Below are 19012 nucleotides of genomic sequence, written 5' to 3'. Positions count from 1 at the left end.
AACCCCATTCTCCCCATTCTTACCCAGTCACCCCATTCTCCCCATTCTTACCCATTAACCCCATACTCTGCATTCTTACCCAGTAACCCCATTTCCCCATTCCTACTCAGTAACCCATTATCCCCATTCTTACTCAATAACCCCTAACACCGGATTCTTACCCAGTAACCCCATACTCCCCATTCTTAGCCAGCAACCACATTCGCCCCATTCTTACCCAGTAACTCCAATCTTCACATTCTTACCCAGTAACCCCTTAGTCTCCATTCTTTCCCTGTAGCCCCATACTCCCCATTCTTACCCAATAACCCCATTCTCCCAATTCTTACCCAGTTACCCCATTCTCCCTATTCTTACCCAGTAACCCCATTCTCCCCATTCTTACTCAGTAACCCCATTCTTAACCAGTAACCCCATTGTCCTTATTCTTACATAAAAACCCCATTCTCCCCATTCTTACCCAGTAACACCATTCTCCACATTCTTACCCTGTAACCCCATTCTTACCCAGGAACACCATTCTCCCCATTCTTAGCCAGTTACCCCATTCTCCCCATTCTTACCCAGTAAACCCATTCTCCCCATTCTTACCCTGTAAACCCACTCTCCCCATTCTTAACCACTCACCCATTTCTCCCCATTCTTACCCAGTAACCCCATTCTCCACATTCTTACCCAGTAACCCCATTCTGCCCATTCGTACCCAGTAACTCCATTCTCCCCATTCTTACCCAGTAACCCCATTCTCCCCATTCGTACCCATTAACCCCATTCTCCCCATTCCTACCAAATAAACCCATTCTACCCATTCTTACCCATTTACCCCATTCTCCCCATTCTTACCCATTAACCACATTCTCCCCACTCTTACCCAGTAACCCCATTCTGCCCATTCGTACCCAGAATCCCCATACTCCACAATCTTACCCAGTAACCCCTTTCTCCCCATTCTTACCCAGGAACCCCATTCTCCCCATTTTTACCCATTAACCCCACTCTCCCCATTCTTACCCAGTAACCGCATACTCCCCATTCTTACCCAGTTAACCCATAATACCCATTCTTGCCCAGTAACCCCATCCTCCCCATTCTTACCCAGTAACCCCATTCTCCCCATTCTTTCCCAGTAACCCCATTCTCCCCATTCTTACCCATTAACCCCATTCTCCCCATTCCTACCAAATAAACCCATTCTACCCATTCTTACCCATTTACCCCATTCTCCCCATTCTTACCCATTAACCACATTCTCCCCACTCTTACACAGTAACCCCATTCTGCCCATTCGTACCCAGAATCCCCATACTCCACAATCTTACCCAGTAACCCCTTTCTCCCCATTCTTACCCAGTAACCCCATTCTCCCCATTTTTACCCATTAACCCCACTCTCCCCATTCTTACCCAGTAACCGCATACTCCCCATTCTTACCCAGTTAACCCATAATACCCATTCTTGCCCAGTAACCCCATCCTCCCCATTCTTACCCAGTAACCCCATTCTCCCCATTCTTTCCCAGTTACCCCATACTCCCCATTCATACCCCGTAACCCCATTCTCCCCATTCTTACCCAGTCACCCCATTCTCCCCATTCTTACCCATTAACCCCATACTCTGCATTCTTACCCAGTAACCCCATTTCCCCATTCCTACTCTGTCACCCATTATCCCCATTCTTACCCAATAACCCCTAACACCGGATTCTTACCCAGTAACCCCATACTCCCCATTCTTAGCCAGCAACCACATTCGCCCCATTCTTACCCAGTAACTCCATTCTTCACATTCTTACCCAGTAACCCCTTAGTCTCCATTCTTTCCCTGTAGCCCCATACTGCCCATTCTTACCCAATAACCCCATTCTCCCAATTCTTACCCAGTTACCCCATTCTCCCTATTCTTACCCAGTAACCCCATTCTCCCCATTCTTACGCAGGAACCCCATTCTTACACAGTAAACCTATTCTCCCCATTCTTACCAAGTTACCCCATACTCCCCATTCATACCCAGTAAACCCACACTCCCCATTCTTACATAGTAACCCCATTCTCCCCATTCTTACCCAGTAACCACATTCTCCCCATTCTTACTCAGTAACCCCATTCTTAACTAGTAACCCCATTGTCCTTATTCTTACATAAAAACCCCATTCTCCCCATTCTTACCCAGTAACACCATTCTCCACATTCTTACCCTGTAACCCCATTCTTACCCAGGAACACCATTCTCCCCATTCTTAGCCACTAATCCCATTCTCCCCATTCTCACCCAGTAACCCCATACTCACCATTCTTACCCAGTAACCCCATTCTCCCCATTCTTACCCAGTAACCCCATACTCAACATTCCTACCCACTAAACCCATACTCCCCATTTTTACCCAGTATACCCATTCTCCCCATTCTTACCCAGTAACCCCATACTCCGCATTCTTAACCAGTAACCCCATTCTCCCCATTCTTACCCAGTAACCACATTCTCCACATTCTTTCCCAGAAACCCCATTCTCCCCATTCGTACCCAGTAACTCCATTCTCCCCATTCTTTCCCAGTAACCCGTTTTCCCCATTGTTACCCATTAACCCCATTCTCCCCATTATTAACAAGTAACCCCATTCTCCCCATTACAACCCACTAAACCGATTCTCCCGATTCTTACCCAGTATCCCCATTCTCCCCATTCTTACCCAGTAACCCCATTCTCCCCATTACATCCCAGTAACCACATTCTCCCCATTCTTACCCAGTAACTCCATTCTCTCCATTCTTACCCAGTAACCTCATTCTCCCCATTGATCCACAGTAACGCCAATCTCCCCCTTCGTCCCAGTAACCCCATTCTCCCCATTCTTACCCATTAACCCCATTCTCCCCATTCTTACCAATTAACCCCATTCTCCCCAATCTTATTAAGTAAACCCATTCTCCCCATTCGTACCCAGTAACCCCATTCTCCCCATTCTTACCCATTAACCCCATTCTCCCCATTCTTAACAAGTAAAACCATTCTCCCCATTCTTACCCAATAACCCCATAATGCCCATTCTTACCCAATAACTCCATTCTTCCCATTCCTACCCAGTAACCCCATAGACCCCATTCTTACCCAGTAACCACTATCTCCCCATTCTTACCCAGTAACCCCATTCTGCCCATTCTTACCCAGTAACCCCATACTCCCCCTTCTTACCCAGTAACCCTATTCTCCACATTCTTACCCAGTAACCCCATTCTCCCCATTCTTACACAGTAACCACATTCTTACCCAATAACCCCATTCTCCTCATTCTTACACAGTAACCCCATTCTCCCCATTCTTACCCAGTAAACCCATTATTACCCAGTAACCCCATTTTCCCCATTCTTACCCAGTAACCCCATACTCCCCATTCTTACCCAGTAACCCGATTCTCCCCATTCTTAACCAGTATCCCCATTCTTCCCATTCTTACCCAGTAACCCCATTCTCCCCATTCTTACCCAGTAACCACATACTCCCCATTCTTACCCAGTAACCCCATTCTCCACATTCATACCCAGTAACCCCATTCTCCCCATTCTTACACAGTAACCCCATACTCCCCATTCTTACCCTGTAACGCCATTCACCCTATTCTTACCCATTAACGTCATTCTCCCCAGTCTAACCGAATAACCACATTCTTCCCAATATTACCCAGTAACCCCCAGTCCACATTCTAAGCGAGTAACGCCATTGTCCCCTTTCGTAACCTGTAAACACATTCTACTCATTCTTACCCAGTAACCCCATACTCCCCATTCTTACCCAGTAACCCCTTTCGCCCCATTCTTATCCAGTAACCCCATCTCCCCATTCTTACCCAGTATCCCCATTCTCCCCATTCTTACCCAGTAAACCCATCTCCCCATTCTTACCCAGTAACCCCATTCTCCCCATTCTTACCCAGTTACCCCATACTACACATTCTTGCCCAGTAACCCCATTCTCCCCATTCTTACCCAGTAACCCCATTCTCCCCATTCTTTCCCAGTTACCCCATACTCCCCATTCATACCCTGTAACCCCATTCTCCCCATTCTTACCCAGTCACCCCATTCTCCCCATTCTTACCCATTAACCCCATACTCTGCATTCTTACCCAGTAACCCCATTTCCCCATTCCTACTCAGTAACCCATTATCCCCATTCTTCCCCAATAACCCCTAACACCGGATTCTTACCCAGTAACCCCATACTCCCCATTCTTAGCCAGCAACCACATTCGCCCCATTCTTACCCAGTAACTCCATTCTTCACATTCTTACCCAGTAACCCCTTAGTCTCCATTCTTTCCCTGTAGCCCCATACTGCCCATTCTTACCCAATAACCCCATTCTCCCAATTCTTACCCAGTTACCCCATTCTCCCTATTCTTACCCAGTAACCCCATTCTCCCCATTCTTACGCAGGAACCCCATTCTTACACAGTAAACCTATTCTCCCCATTCTTACCAAGTTACCCCATACTCCCCATTCATACCCAGTAAACCCACACTCCCCATTCTTACATAGTAACCCCATTCTCCCCATTCTTACCCAGTAACCACATTCTCCCCATTCTTACTCAGTAACCCCATTCTTAACCAGTAACCCCATTGTCCTTATTCTTACATAAAAACCCCATTCTCCCCATTCTTACCCAGTAACACCATTCTCCACATTCTTACCCTGTAACCCCATTCTCACCCAGGAACACCATTCTCCCCATTCTTAGCCACTAACCCCATTCTCCCCATTCTCACCCAGTAACCCCATACTCACCATTCTTACCCAGTAACCCCATTCTCTCCATTCTTACCCAGAAACCCCATACTCAACATTCTTACCCACTAAACCCATACTCCCCATTCTTACCCATTAAACCCATTCTCCCCATTCTTACCCAGTAACCCCATACTCCCCATTCTTAACCAGTAACCCCATTCTCCCCATTCTTACCCAGTAACCCCATTCTCCACATTCTTACCCAGAAACCCCATTCTCCCCATTCGTACCCAGTAACTCCATTCTCCCCATTCTTTCCCAGTAACCCGTTTTCCCCATTGTTACCCATTAACCCCATTCTCCCCATTCTTACATAGTAACCCCATTCTCCCCATTCTTACCCAGTAACCACATTCTCCCCATTCTTACTCAGTAACCCCATTCTTAACCAGTAACCCCATTGTCCTTATTCTTACATAAAAACCCCATTCTCCCCATTCTTACCCAGTAACACCATTCTCCACATTCTTACCCTGTAACCCCATTCTCACCCAGGAACACCATTCTCCCCATTCTTAGCCACTAACCCCATTCTCCCCATTCTCACCCAGTAACCCCATACTCACCATTCTTACCCAGTAACCCCATTCTCTCAATTCTTACCCAGAAACCCCATACTCAACATTCTTACCCACTAAACCCATACTCCCCATTCTTACCCATTAAACCCATTCTCCCCATTCTTACCCAGTAACCCCATACTCCCCATTCTTAACCAGTAACCCCATTCTCCCCATTCTTACCCAGTAACCCCATTCTCCACATTCTTACCCAGAAACCCCATTCTCCCCATTCGTACCCAGTAACTCCATTCTCCCCATTCTTTCCCAGTAACCCGTTTTCCCCATTGTTACCCATTAACCCCATTCTCCCCATTATTAACAAGTAAACCCATTCTACCCATTCTTACCCATTTACCCCATTCTCACCATTCTTACCCAGTAACCACATTCTCCCCATTCTTACCCAGTAACCCCATTCTGCCCATTCTTACGCCGGAGGCCCCATATTCCACATTCTTACCCTGTAACTCCATTCTCACCATTCTTACCCAGTATCCCCATTATCCCCATTCTTTCCAAGTAACCCCTTTCTCCCCATTCTTACCCAGTAACCCCATTCACCCCATTTTTACCCATTAACGCCACTCTCCCCATTCTTTCCCAGTAACCCCATACTCCCCATTCTTACCCAGTAACCCCATTCTCCCCATTCTTACCCAATAACCCCATTCTCCCCATTTTTACCCGGTAACCCCAAACTCCACATTCTTACCCAGTAACCCCATTCTCCCCATTCTTACCCTGTAACCCCATTCTCCCCATTCATACCCAGTAACCCCATTCCGCCTATTCATAGCCAATAACCCCATTCTCCCCATTCTTACTCAGTAACCCCATACTCCCAATTCTTGCCGAGTAACCCCACACTCCCCATTCTTACCCAATAAACCCGTTCCACCCATTCGTACCAAGTAACCCCATTCTCCCCATTCTTACCCATTAACCCCGTTCTCCCCATTCTTTCCTATTATCCCCATACTCCCCATACTTACCCAATAAACCTATAGTCCCCATTCTTACCCATTATCCCCATTCTCCCCATTCTTACCCATTAACCCCATTCTCCCCAATCTTACCAAGTAAACCCATTATCCCCATTCGTACCCAGTAACCCCATTCTCCCGATTCTTACACATTAACCCCATTCTCCCCATTCTTATCAAGTAACCCCATTCTCCCCTTTCGTATCCAGTAACCCCATTCTGCCCATTCTTACCCATTAACCCCATTCTCCCCATTCTAACCGGGAGACCCCATTCTCCCCATTCTTACCCAGTTGCCCCATTCTCCTCAGTCTTACCCAGTAACCACATACTCCCCATTCTTACCCAGTAACCACATTCTCCCCTTTCTAACCGAGTAACCCCATTATCCCCATTCTTACCCATTAACCCCATTCTCCCCATTCTTACCCAGTAACCACATTCTCCCTACTCGTACCCAGTAACCCCATTCTCCCCATTCTAACCCATTAACCCCATTCATTCCCAGTAAACACATTCTCTCCATTGTTACCCTGTAACCCCATTCTCCCCATTCTTACCCATTAACCCCATTCTCCCCATTCTTACCAATTAACCCCATTCTCCCCATTCTTACCAAGTAAACCCATTATCCCCATTCGTACCCAGTTACCCCATTCTCCCCAGTCTTACCCATTAACCCCATTCTCCCCATTCATACCAAGTAAAACCATTCTCCCCATTCTTTCTCAGTAACCCCATACTCCCTATTCTTACCCAATAAACCATTACTCCCCATTCTTACCCATTAACCACATTCTCCCCATTCTTACCAATTAACCCCATTCTCCCCAATCTTACCAAGTAACCCCATTCTCCCCATTCTTACCCTGTTACTCCATTCTCCCCATTCTTACCCAGTAACCCCATTCTCCCCATTCTTACCCAGTAACCCCATTATCCCCTTTGTAACCCAGTAACCGCATACTCCCCATTCTTACCCATTAACCCCATACACCCCATTCTTACCCAATAACCACTATCTCCCCATTCTTACCCTGTAACCCCATTCTGCCCTTTCTTACCCAGTAACCCCATACTTCCCCTTCTTACCTAGTAACCCCATTCTCCACATTCTTACCCAGTAACCCCATTCTCCCCATTCTTACACAGTAACCACATTCTTACCCAGTAACCCCATTCTCCTCATAATTACACAGTTACCCCATTCTCCCCATTCTTACCCAGTAAACCCATTATTACCCAGTAACCCCATTCTCCCTATTCTTATCCAGTAACCCCACTCTCCCCATTCTTACCCAGTAACCCCATTGTCCCATTCTTACCCAAAAAGCCCATTCTCCCCATTCTTACCCAGTAACCCCATTCTCCCCAATCTTACCCAGTAACCCCATTCTGCCCATTCTTACCCAGTAACCGCATTCTCCCCATTCTTACACAGTAACCCCATTCTGCCCATTCTTACACAGTAACCCCATTCTCCCCATTCTTACCCAGTAACCACATTCTCCCCATTCTTACCCAGTAACACCATTCACCCCATTCTTACCCCTTAACCTCATTCAACCCATTGTTACCCAGTAACACTATACTCCCCATTCTAACCCAGTATCCCCATCTCCCCATTCTTACCCAGTAACCCCATTCTCCCCATTTATGCTCTTTAACCCCATTCGCACCATTCTTACCCAGTGTCCCCTTTCTTACACAGTAACCCTATTCTCCCCATTATTACCCAGTAACCCCATTCTCCCCATTCTTACCCAGTTACCCCATACTCCCCATTCTTACCCCGTAACCCCATTCTCCACATTCTTACCCAGTCAACCCATTCTCCCCCTTCTTACCCAATAACCACATACTATGCATTCTAACCCAGTAACCCCATTCTCCCCCTTCGTACCCAGTAACCCCATTCTCCCCATTCCTACTCAGTAACCCATTATCCCCATTCTTACCCAATAACCCCATACTCCGCATTCTTACCCTGTAACCCCATACTCTCCATTCTTACCCAGTAACCACATTCTCCCCATTCTCAACCAGTAACCCCATTCTGCCCATTCTTACCAAGTAACCCCTTACTCTCCATTCTTACAATGTAACCCCATACTCGCCAATCTTAACCAATAAGCCCATTCTCCCCATTCTTACCCAGTAACCCCATTATCCCTATTCTTACCCAGTCACCCCATTCTCCCCATTATTACACAGTAACCCAATTCTTACCCAGTAAACCTATTCTCCCCCACCTTACCAAGTAACCCCATAGTCCCCATTCGTACCCAGTATAACCATTCACCCAACTCTTACCCTGTAACCCCATTCTCCCCATTCGTACCCAGTACCCCATTCTGCCCATTCTTACCCATTAACCCCATTCTCCCCATTCTTAGCCAGTTACCCCATTCTCCACATTCTTACCAATTAACCCCATTCTCCCCATTCTTACCAAGTAACCCCATTCTCCCCATTCGTATCCAGTAACCCCATTTTCCCCATTCCTACCCATTAACCCCATTCTCCCCATTATAAACAAGTAACCCAATTCTCCCCATTCTTACCCAGTAATCCCATTCTCCCCATTCGTACCCAGTTACCTCATTCACCCCATTCTTACACAGTAACCCCATTCTCCCCATTCGTACCCAGTTACCCCATTCACCCGATTCTTACCCATTATCCCCATTCTCCCCATTCTAACCAAGTAACATCATTCTCCACTTTCGTATCCAGTAACCCCATTCTCCCCATTCTTACCCAGTAACCCCAATCTCCCCATTCTTACCCAATAGCCCCATAGTCACCATTGTTACCAAGTAACCTCATTCTCCCCATTCGTACCCAGTAACCCCATTCTCACCATTCTAACCCATTAACCCCATTATCCCCATTCGTACCCAGTAAACCTATTCTCCCCATTCTTACCGAGTAACCCCATACTCCCCATTATTACCCAGTAACCCCATTCGCCCCATTCTTACCCTGTAACACCATTCTCCCCATTCGTACCCAGTTACCCCATTCTCCCCATTCTTAGCCATTAACCCCATTCTCCCCATTCTTAGCCAGTTTCCCCATTCTCCACATTCTTACCCATTTACCCCATTCTCCCCATTCTTACCAAGTAACCCCATTCTCCCCATTCGTATCCAGTAACCCCATTCTCCCCATTCTTACCCATTAACACCATTTTCCCAATTCTAAACAAGTAAACCAATTCTCCCCAATCTTATCCAGTAACCCCATTCTCCCCTTTCTTACCCATTAACCCCATTCTCCCCATTCTTACCCATTATTGCATTCTCCCCATTCTAACCGAGAAAACCTTTTCTTCCCAATCTTGTCCAGTTACCCCATTCTCCCCATTCTTACCCAGTAACCCCATATTCCCCAGTCTTACCCAGTAACCCAATAGTCCCCATTCTTACCCAGTAACCCTATTCTCCCCATTCTTACCCAGCAAACCCATTCTCCCCATTTTTACCCACTAACCCCATACTGACCATTCTTACCCAGTAACCCCATTCTCCCCATTCTTAACCAGTAACCCCATTCTCCCCATTCTAACCCATTAACCCCATTCTCCCCATTCTTACCCACTAACCACATTCTCCCCATTCTTACCCAGTAACACCATTCTCCCCATTCTTAACCAGTAACCCCATTTTCCCCATTCTTAACCAGTTACCCCATTATCCCCATTCTTACCCAGTAACCCCCATTCTTACCCAGTAATCCCATTCTTACCAAGTATGCCCATTCTCCCCATTCATACCCGGTGACCCCATTCTTTCCCAGTAACCCCATTCTCCCCATTCTTACCCATTAACTCCATTCTCCCCATTCTTACCCAGGAACCACATTCTCCCTATTCATACCCAGTAACCCCATTCTCCCCATTCTTACCCATTAACCCGATTCTCCCCATTCTTTCCCAGTAACCCCATTCTCTCCATTGTTACACAGTAACCCCATTATCCCCATTCATACCCAGTAACCCCATTCTCCTCATTCTTACCCAGTAAACCCATTCTCCCCATTCTTACCCAGTAACCCCATACTCCCCATTCTTACCCAGTAACCCCATTTCTGCCATTCTTTCCCAGTAACACCATTCTCCCCTTTCTTACCCAGTTACCCCATATTCCCCATTCTTTCCCAGTAACCCATAGTCCCCATTCTTACCCAGTCATCCCATTCTCCCCATTCTTACCCAGTAACCCCATTCTCCCCATTCGTACCCTGTAACCCCATTCTCATCATTCCTACCCAGTAACCCCATTCTCCCAATTCTTACCCATAAACCCCATACTCACCATTCTTAACCAGTAACCCCATTCTCCCCTTTCGTACCCAGTAACCCCATTCTCCCCATTCCTACCCAGTAACCCCATTATCCCCATTCATTCCCAGTAAAACCATTCTCCCCATTCTTTCCCGGTAACCCCATTGTTACCCAATAACCACATTCTCCACATTCTTACCCAGTAACCCCATTCTCCCTCTTCTTACCCTGTAACTCTACTCTACCCATTCTTACCCAGTAACCCCATTCTTCCGATTCATACCCAGTAACCCCATTCTTACCCAGTAAACCCATTCTCCCCATTCTTACCCAGTTACCCCATACTCCCCATTTCTACCCACTAAACCCATACTCCCCATTCTTTCCCAGTAAACCCATTCTCCCCATTCTTACCCAGTAACCCCATTCTCCCCATTCTTAACCAGTAACCCCATTCTCCCCATTCTTACCCAGTCACCCCAATCTCCACATTCTTACCCAGTAACCCCATTCTCCCCATTCGTACTCAGTAAATCCATTCTCCCCTTTCTTTCCCAGTAACCCCGTTCTCCCCATTGTTACCCATTAACCCCATTCTTCCCATTCTTACCAAGTAAACCCATTCTACCCATTCTTACTCATTTACCCCATTCTCCCCATTCTTACCCGGTAACCACATCCTCCCCATTCTTACCCAGTAACCCCAATCTGCCCATTCGTACCCAGAAACCCCATATTCCACATTCTTACCCAGTAACCAAATTCTCACAATTCTTACCCAGTAACCCCATTATCCCCATTCTTACCAAGTAACCCCTTTCTCCCCATTCTTACCCAGTAACCCCATTCTCCCCATTTTTAACCATTACCCCACTCACTCCATTCTTACCCAGTAACCCCATACTCCCCATTCTTACCCAGTAACCCCATTCTCCCCATTCTAACCCATTAACCCCATACTCCACATTCTTACCCAGTAACCCCATTCTCCCCATTCTTACCCTGTAATCCCATTCTCCCCATTCATACCTAGTAACCCCATTCCCCCTATTCATAGCCAATAACCCCATTCTCCCCATTCTTACTCAGTAACCCCATACTCCCAATTCTTGCCGAGTAACCCCATACTACCCATTCTTACCCAATAAACCCGTTCCCCACATTCGTACCAAGTAACCCCATTCTCCCCATTCTTACCCATTAACCCCATTCTCCCCATTCTTTCCCAGTAACCCCATACTCCCCATTCTTACCCAATAAACCTATACACCCCATTCTTACCCATTAACACCATTCTCCCCATTCTTACCAAGTAAATCCATTCTCCCCATTCGTACCCAGTAACCCCATTCTCCCGATTTTTACACATTAACCCCATTCTCCTCATTCTTATCAAGTAACCCCATTCTCCCCTTTCGTATCCAGTAACCCCATTCTGCCCATTCTTACCCATTAACCCCATTCTCCCCATTCTAACCGAGAAACTCCATTCTCCCCATTCTTACCCAGTTACCCCATTCTCCCCATTCTTACCCAGTAACACCATTCTCCCCAGTCTTACCCAGTAACCCCATACTCCCCATTCTTACCCAGTAACCCCATTCTCCCCATTCTAACCGAGTAACCCCATTCTCCCCATTCTTACCCATTAACCCCATTCTCCCCATTCTTACCCAGTAACCACATTCTCCCTACTCGTACCCAGTAACCCCATTCTCCCCATTCTAACCCATTAACCCCATTCTTTCCCAGTAACCACATTCTCTCCATTGTTACCCAGTAACCCCATTCTCCCCATTCTTACCCAGTAACCCCATTCTCCTCATTCTTACCCAGTAAACCCATTCTCCCCATTCTTACCCAGTATCCCCATACTCCCCATTCTTACCCAGTAACCCAATTCCCGCCATTCTTTCCAAGTAACACCATTCTCCCCATTCTTTCCCAGTAACCCCATGTTCCCTATTCTTACCCAATAAAACATTACTCCCCATTCTTACCCATTAACCACATTCTCCCCATTCTTACCAGTTAACCCCATTCTCCCCAATCTTACCAAGTAACCTCATTCTCCCCATTCTTACCCTGTAACCCCATTCTCCCCATTCATACCTAGTAACCCCATTCCCCCTATTCATAGCCAATAACCCCATTCTCCCCATTCTTACTCAGTAACCCCATACTCCCTATTCTTAATCAATAAACCATTACTCCCCATTCTTACCCATTAACCACATTCTCCCCATTCTTACCAATTAACCCCATTCTCCCCAATCTTACCAAGTAAATCCATTCTCCCCATTCGTACCCAGTAACCCCATTCTCCCCATTCTTAATCATTAACCCCTTTCTCCCTATTCTTAGCAATTAAAACCATTCTCCCCTTTCTTACCCAGTAACCCCATACTGCCAATTCTTACCCAATAACTCCATTCTCCCCATTCTTACCCAGTTAACCCATTCTCCCCATTCTTACCCAGTATCCCCATTATCTCCATTGTAACATAGTAACCACATACTCCACATTCTTACCCAGTAACCCCATACACCCCATTCTTACCCAGTAACCACTATCTCCCCATTCTTACCCAGTAACCCCATTCTGCCCATTCTTTCCCAGTAACCCCATACTCCCCCTTCTTACCCAGTAACCCCATTCACCACATTCTTACCCAGTAACCCCATTCTCCCCTTTCTTACACAGTAACCACATTCTTACCCAGTTACCCCATTCTCCTCATTCTTACACAGTAACCCCATTCTCCCCATTCTTACCCAGTAAACCCATTATTACTCAGTAACCCCATTCTCCCTATTCTTATCCAGTAACCCCACTCACTCCATTTTACCCAGTAACCCCATTCTCCCCATTCTTACCCAAAACCCCTTTCTCCCCATTCTTACCCAGTAACCCCATTCTCCCCAATCTTACCCAGTAACCCCATTCTGCCCATTCTTACCCAGTAACCGCATTCTTCCCATTCTTACACAATAACCCCATTCTGCCCATTCTTACCCAGTAACCCCATTCTCCCCTTTCTTACCCAGTAACCCCTTTCTCCCCATTCTTACCCAGTAACCCCATTCACCCCATTCTTATCCCTTAAACTCATTCTACCCATTGTTACCCAGTAACCCTATACTCCCCATTCTAACCCAGTATCCCCAATCTTACCCAGTAACCCCATTCTCCCCATTTATACCCAGTAACCCATTCGCCCCAATCTTACCCAGTGTCCCCATTCTAACCCAGTAACCCCTTTCTCCCCATTCTTACCCAGTAACCCCATTCACCCCATTCTTACCCCTTAAACTCATTCTTCCCATTGTAACCCAGTAACCCTATACTCCCCATTCTAACCCAGTATCCCCATTCTCCCCATTCTTACCCAGTAACCCCATTCTCCCCATTATTACCCAGTAACCCCATTCTCCCCATTCTTACCCAGTTACCCCATACTCCCCATTCTTAGCCCGTAACCCCATTCTCACCATTCTTACCCAATCAACCCATTCTCCCCCTTCTTACCCAATAACCACATACTATGCATTCTTACCCAGTAACCCCATTCTCCCCATTCCTACTCAGTAACCCATTATCCCCATTCATACCCAATAACCCCATGCTCCGCATTTTTGCCAAGTAACCCCATACTCTCCATTCTTAGCCAATAACCACATTCTCCCCATTCTTACCCAGTAACCCCATTCACCCCATTCTTATCCCTTAAACTCATTATACCCATTGTTACCCAGTAACCCTATACTCCCCATTCTAACCCAGTATCCCCATTCTTACCCAGTAACCCCAGTCTCCCCATTTATACCCAGTAACCCATTCGTCCCAATCTTACCCAGTGTCCCCATTCTAACCCAGTAACCCCATTCTCCCCATTGTTACCCAGTAACCCCTTTCTCCCCATTCTTACCCAGTAACACCATTCACCACATTCTTACCCCTTAAACTCATTCTTCCCATTGTTACCCAGTAACCCTATACTCTCCATTCTAACCCAGTATACCCATTCTCCCCTTTCTTACCCAGTAACCCCATTCTCCCCATTATTACCCAGTAACCCCATTCTCCCCATTCTTACCCAGTTACCCCATACTCCCCATTCTTAGCCCGTAACCCCATTCTCACCATTCTTACCCAGTCAACCCATTCTCCCCCTTCTTACCCAATAACACCATACTATGCATTCTTACCCAGTAACCCCATTCTCCCCATTCCTACTTAGTAACCCATTATCCCCATTCTTACCCAATAATCCCATGCTCCGCATTTTTACCAAGTAACCCCATACTCTCCATTCTTAGCCAATAACCACATTCTCCCCATTCTTAACCAGTAACCCCATTCTGCCCATTCTTACCAAGTAACCCCTTGCTCTCCATTCTTACAATGTAACCCCATACTCGCCAATCTTAACCAATAAGCCCATTCTCCCCATTCTTACCCAGTAACCCCATTATCCCTATTCGTACCCAGTCACCCCATTCTCCCCATTATTACACAGTAACCCCATTCTTACCCAGTAAGCCTATTCTCCCCCATCTTACCAAGTAACCCCATAGTCCCCATTCGTACCCAGTATAACCATTCACCCAACTCTTACCCTGTAACCCCATTCTCCCCATTCGTACCCAGTAAACCTATTCTCCCCTTTCTTAACAAGTAACCACATACTCCCCATTATTATCCAGTAACCCCATTCACCCCATTTTTACCCTGTAACCCCATTCTCCCCATTCGTACCCAGTTACCCCATTCTGCCCATTCTTACCCATTAACCCCATTCTCCCCATTCTTAGCCAGTTACCCCATTCTCCACATTCTTACCAATTAACCCCATTCTCCCCATTCTTACCAAGTAACCCCATTCTCCCCATTCGTATCCAGTAACCCCATTCTCCCCATTCCTACCCATTAACCCCATTCTCCCCATTCTAAACAAGTAACCCAATTCTCCCCATTCTTACCCAGTAATCCCATTCTCCCCATTCGTACCCAGTTACCTCATTCTCCCCATTCATACACAGTAACCCCATTCTCCCCATTCGTACCCAGTTACCCCATTCACCCCATTCTTACCCATTATCCCCATTCTCCCCATTCTTACCAAGTAACATCATTCTCCACTTTCGTATCCAGTAACCCCATTCTCCCCATTCTTACCCAGTTACCCCATTCTTCCCTTCTTACACAATAACCCCATTCTCCCCAGTCTTACCCAGTAACCCCATACTCACCATTCTTACCCAGTAACCCCATTCTCCCCATTCTAACCGAGTAACCCCATTCTCCCCAATCTAACCCATTAACCCCATTCTCCCCATTCTTACCCAGTAACCACATTCTCCTCATTCTTACCCAGTAAACCCATTCTCCCCATTCATACCCGGTAACCCCATACTCCCCATTCTTACCCAGTAACCCCATTTCCGCGATTCTTTCCCAGTAACACCATTCTCCCCATTCTTACCCAGTAACCCCATATTCCCCATTCTTTCGCAGTAACCCCATAGTCCCCATTCTTACCCAGTATCTCCATTCTCCCCATTCTTACCCAGTAAACCCATTCTCCCCATTCTTACCCATTGAACCCAAACTCACCATTCTTATCCAGTAACCCCATTCTCCCCATTCGTATCCAGTAAAACCATTTTCCCCATTGCAACCCATTAACCCCATTCTCCCCATTCTTACCCAGTAACCCCATTCTCCCCATTCTTAACCAGTATCCCCCTTTTCCCCATTCTAACCCAGTAACCCCATACTCCCCATTCTTACACAGTAACCCCATTCTCCCCATTCTTACCCAGTAACCCCATTTTCCCCATTCTTAACCAGTAACCCCATTATCCCCATTCTTACTCAGTAACCCCCATTCTTACCCAGTAACCCCATTCTTAACCAGTAACCCCATTCTCCCCATTCTTACCCAGCGACCACATTCTTATCCAGTAACCCCTTTCTTCTCATTCTTACACATTAACCCCATTCTCCACATTCTTACCCAGTAACACCATTCTCCCCATTCTTACCCAGTAACCCCATTCTCCCCATTCTTACCCAGTAACCCCAATCTCCCCATTCTTACCCAATAGCCCCATACTCACCATTGTTACCCAGTAACCTCATTCTCACCATTCGTACCCAGTAACCCCATTCTCACCATTCTAACCCATTAACCCCATTCTCCCCATTCGTACCCAGTAAACCTATTCTCCCCATTCTTACCGAGTAACCCTATACTCCCCAATATTACCCAGTAACCCCATTCACCCCATTCTTACCCTGTAACACCATTCTCCCCATTCGTGCCCAGTTACCCCATTCTCCCCATTCTTACCCATTAACCCCATTTTCCCCATTCTTAACCAGTTTCCCCATTCTCCACATTCTTACCCATTAACCCCAATCTCCCCATTCTTACCAAGTAACCCCATTCTCCCCATTCGTATCAAGTAACCCCATTCTCCCCATTCTTACCCATTAACACCATTTTCCCAATTCTAACCAAGTAAACCAATTCTCCCCAATCTTATACAGTAACCCCATTCTCCCCATTCGTACCCAGTTACCCCATTCCCCCCATTCTTACACAGTAACCCCATTGTCCCCATTCGTACCCAGTTACCCCATTCTCCCCATTCTTACCCAGTTACCTCATTCTCCCCATTCTTACCCAGTAACCCCTTATTCCCCAGTCTTACCCAGTGGCCCAATAGTCCCCATTCTTACCCAGATACCCTATTCTCCCCATTCTTACCCAGTACACCCCTTCACCCCATTCTTGCCCACTAACCCCATACTCACCATTCTTACCCAGTAACCCCAATCTCCCCATTCGTGACCAGTAACCCCATTTTCCCCATTCTAACCATTAACCCCATTCTCCCCATTCTTAGCCAGTAACCCCATTCTCCCCATTCTTACCCAGTAACCCCATTTTCCCCATTCTAACCCAGTAACCCCATACTCCCCATTCTTACCCTGTAACGCCATTCTCCCCATTCTTACCCAGTAACCCCATTTTCCCCATTCTTAAACAGTAACCCCATTATCCCCATTCTTACCCAGTAACCCCCATTCTTACCCAGTAACCCCTTCTTACCCAGTATTCCCATTCTCCCCATTCTTACCCAGTGACCCCATTCTTTCCCAGTACCCCTTTCTCCTCATTCTTACCCATTAACCCCATTCTCCCCATTCTTACCCAGTAACCACATTCTCCCTATTCGTTCCCAGTAACCCCATTCTCCCCATTCTAACCCATTAACCCCATTCTCCCCATTGTTTCCCAGTAACCCCATTCTCTCCATTGTTACCCAGTAACCCCATTCTCCCCATTCTTACCCAGTAACCCCATTCTCCTCATTCTTACCCAGTAAACCCATTCTCCCCATTCTTACCCAGTAACCCCATGCTCCCCATTCTTACCCAGTAACCCCATTTCTGCCATTCTTTCCCAGTAACACCATTCTCCCCATTCATACCCAGTTACCCCATATTCCCCATTCTTTCCTAGTAACCCTATAGTTCCCATTCTTACAATGTAACTCCATTCTCCCCATTCTTACCCAGTAAACCCATTCTCCCCATTCTTACCCACTAACCCCATACTCACCATTCTTACGCAGTAATCCCATTCTCCCCATTCGTAACCAGTAACACCATTCTCCCCATTCTTACCCATTAACCCCATTCTCCCCATTCTTCCCCAGTAACCCCATTCTCCCCATTCTTAACCAGTAACCCCATTTTCCACATTCTAACCCAGTAACCTCATACTCCCCATTCTTCCCCAGTAACCCCATTCTCCCCATTCTTACCCAGTAATCCCATTTTCCCCATTCTTAACCAGTAACCCCATTATCCCCATTCTTACACTGTAACCCCCATTCTTACCCAGTAACCCCATTCTTACCCAGTAACCCCATTCTCCCCATTCTTACTCAGTGACCCCATTCTTATCCAGTAACCCCATTCTCCTCATTCTTATACATTAACCCCATTCTCCACATTCTTACCCAGTAACCCCATTCTCCCCATTCTTACCCAGTAACCCCATTCTCCCCATTTTTACCCAGTAACCCCATTCTCCCCATTCTTAGCCCGTAACCACATACTCACCATTGTTACCCAGTAACCCCATTCTCCCCATTCGTACCCAGTAACCCCATTCTCACCATTCTAACCCATTAACCCCATTCTCCCCATTCGTACCCACTAAACCTATTCTCCCCCATTCTTACCGAGTAACCATATACTCCCCATTATTACCCAGTACCCTCATTCACTCCAATCTTACCCTGTAACCCCATTCTCCCCATTCGTACCCAGTTACCCCATTCTATCCATTCTTACTCATTAACCCCATTCT

The sequence above is a fragment of the Cetorhinus maximus genome, unplaced genomic scaffold (assembly GCF_964194155.1).
Source record: "Cetorhinus maximus unplaced genomic scaffold, sCetMax3.hap1.1 HAP1_SCAFFOLD_294, whole genome shotgun sequence".
Taxonomy (NCBI): domain Eukaryota; kingdom Metazoa; phylum Chordata; class Chondrichthyes; order Lamniformes; family Cetorhinidae; genus Cetorhinus; species Cetorhinus maximus.
The sequence above is the reverse complement of the archived record's forward strand: the minus strand, read 5'-3'. Positions refer to the sequence as shown.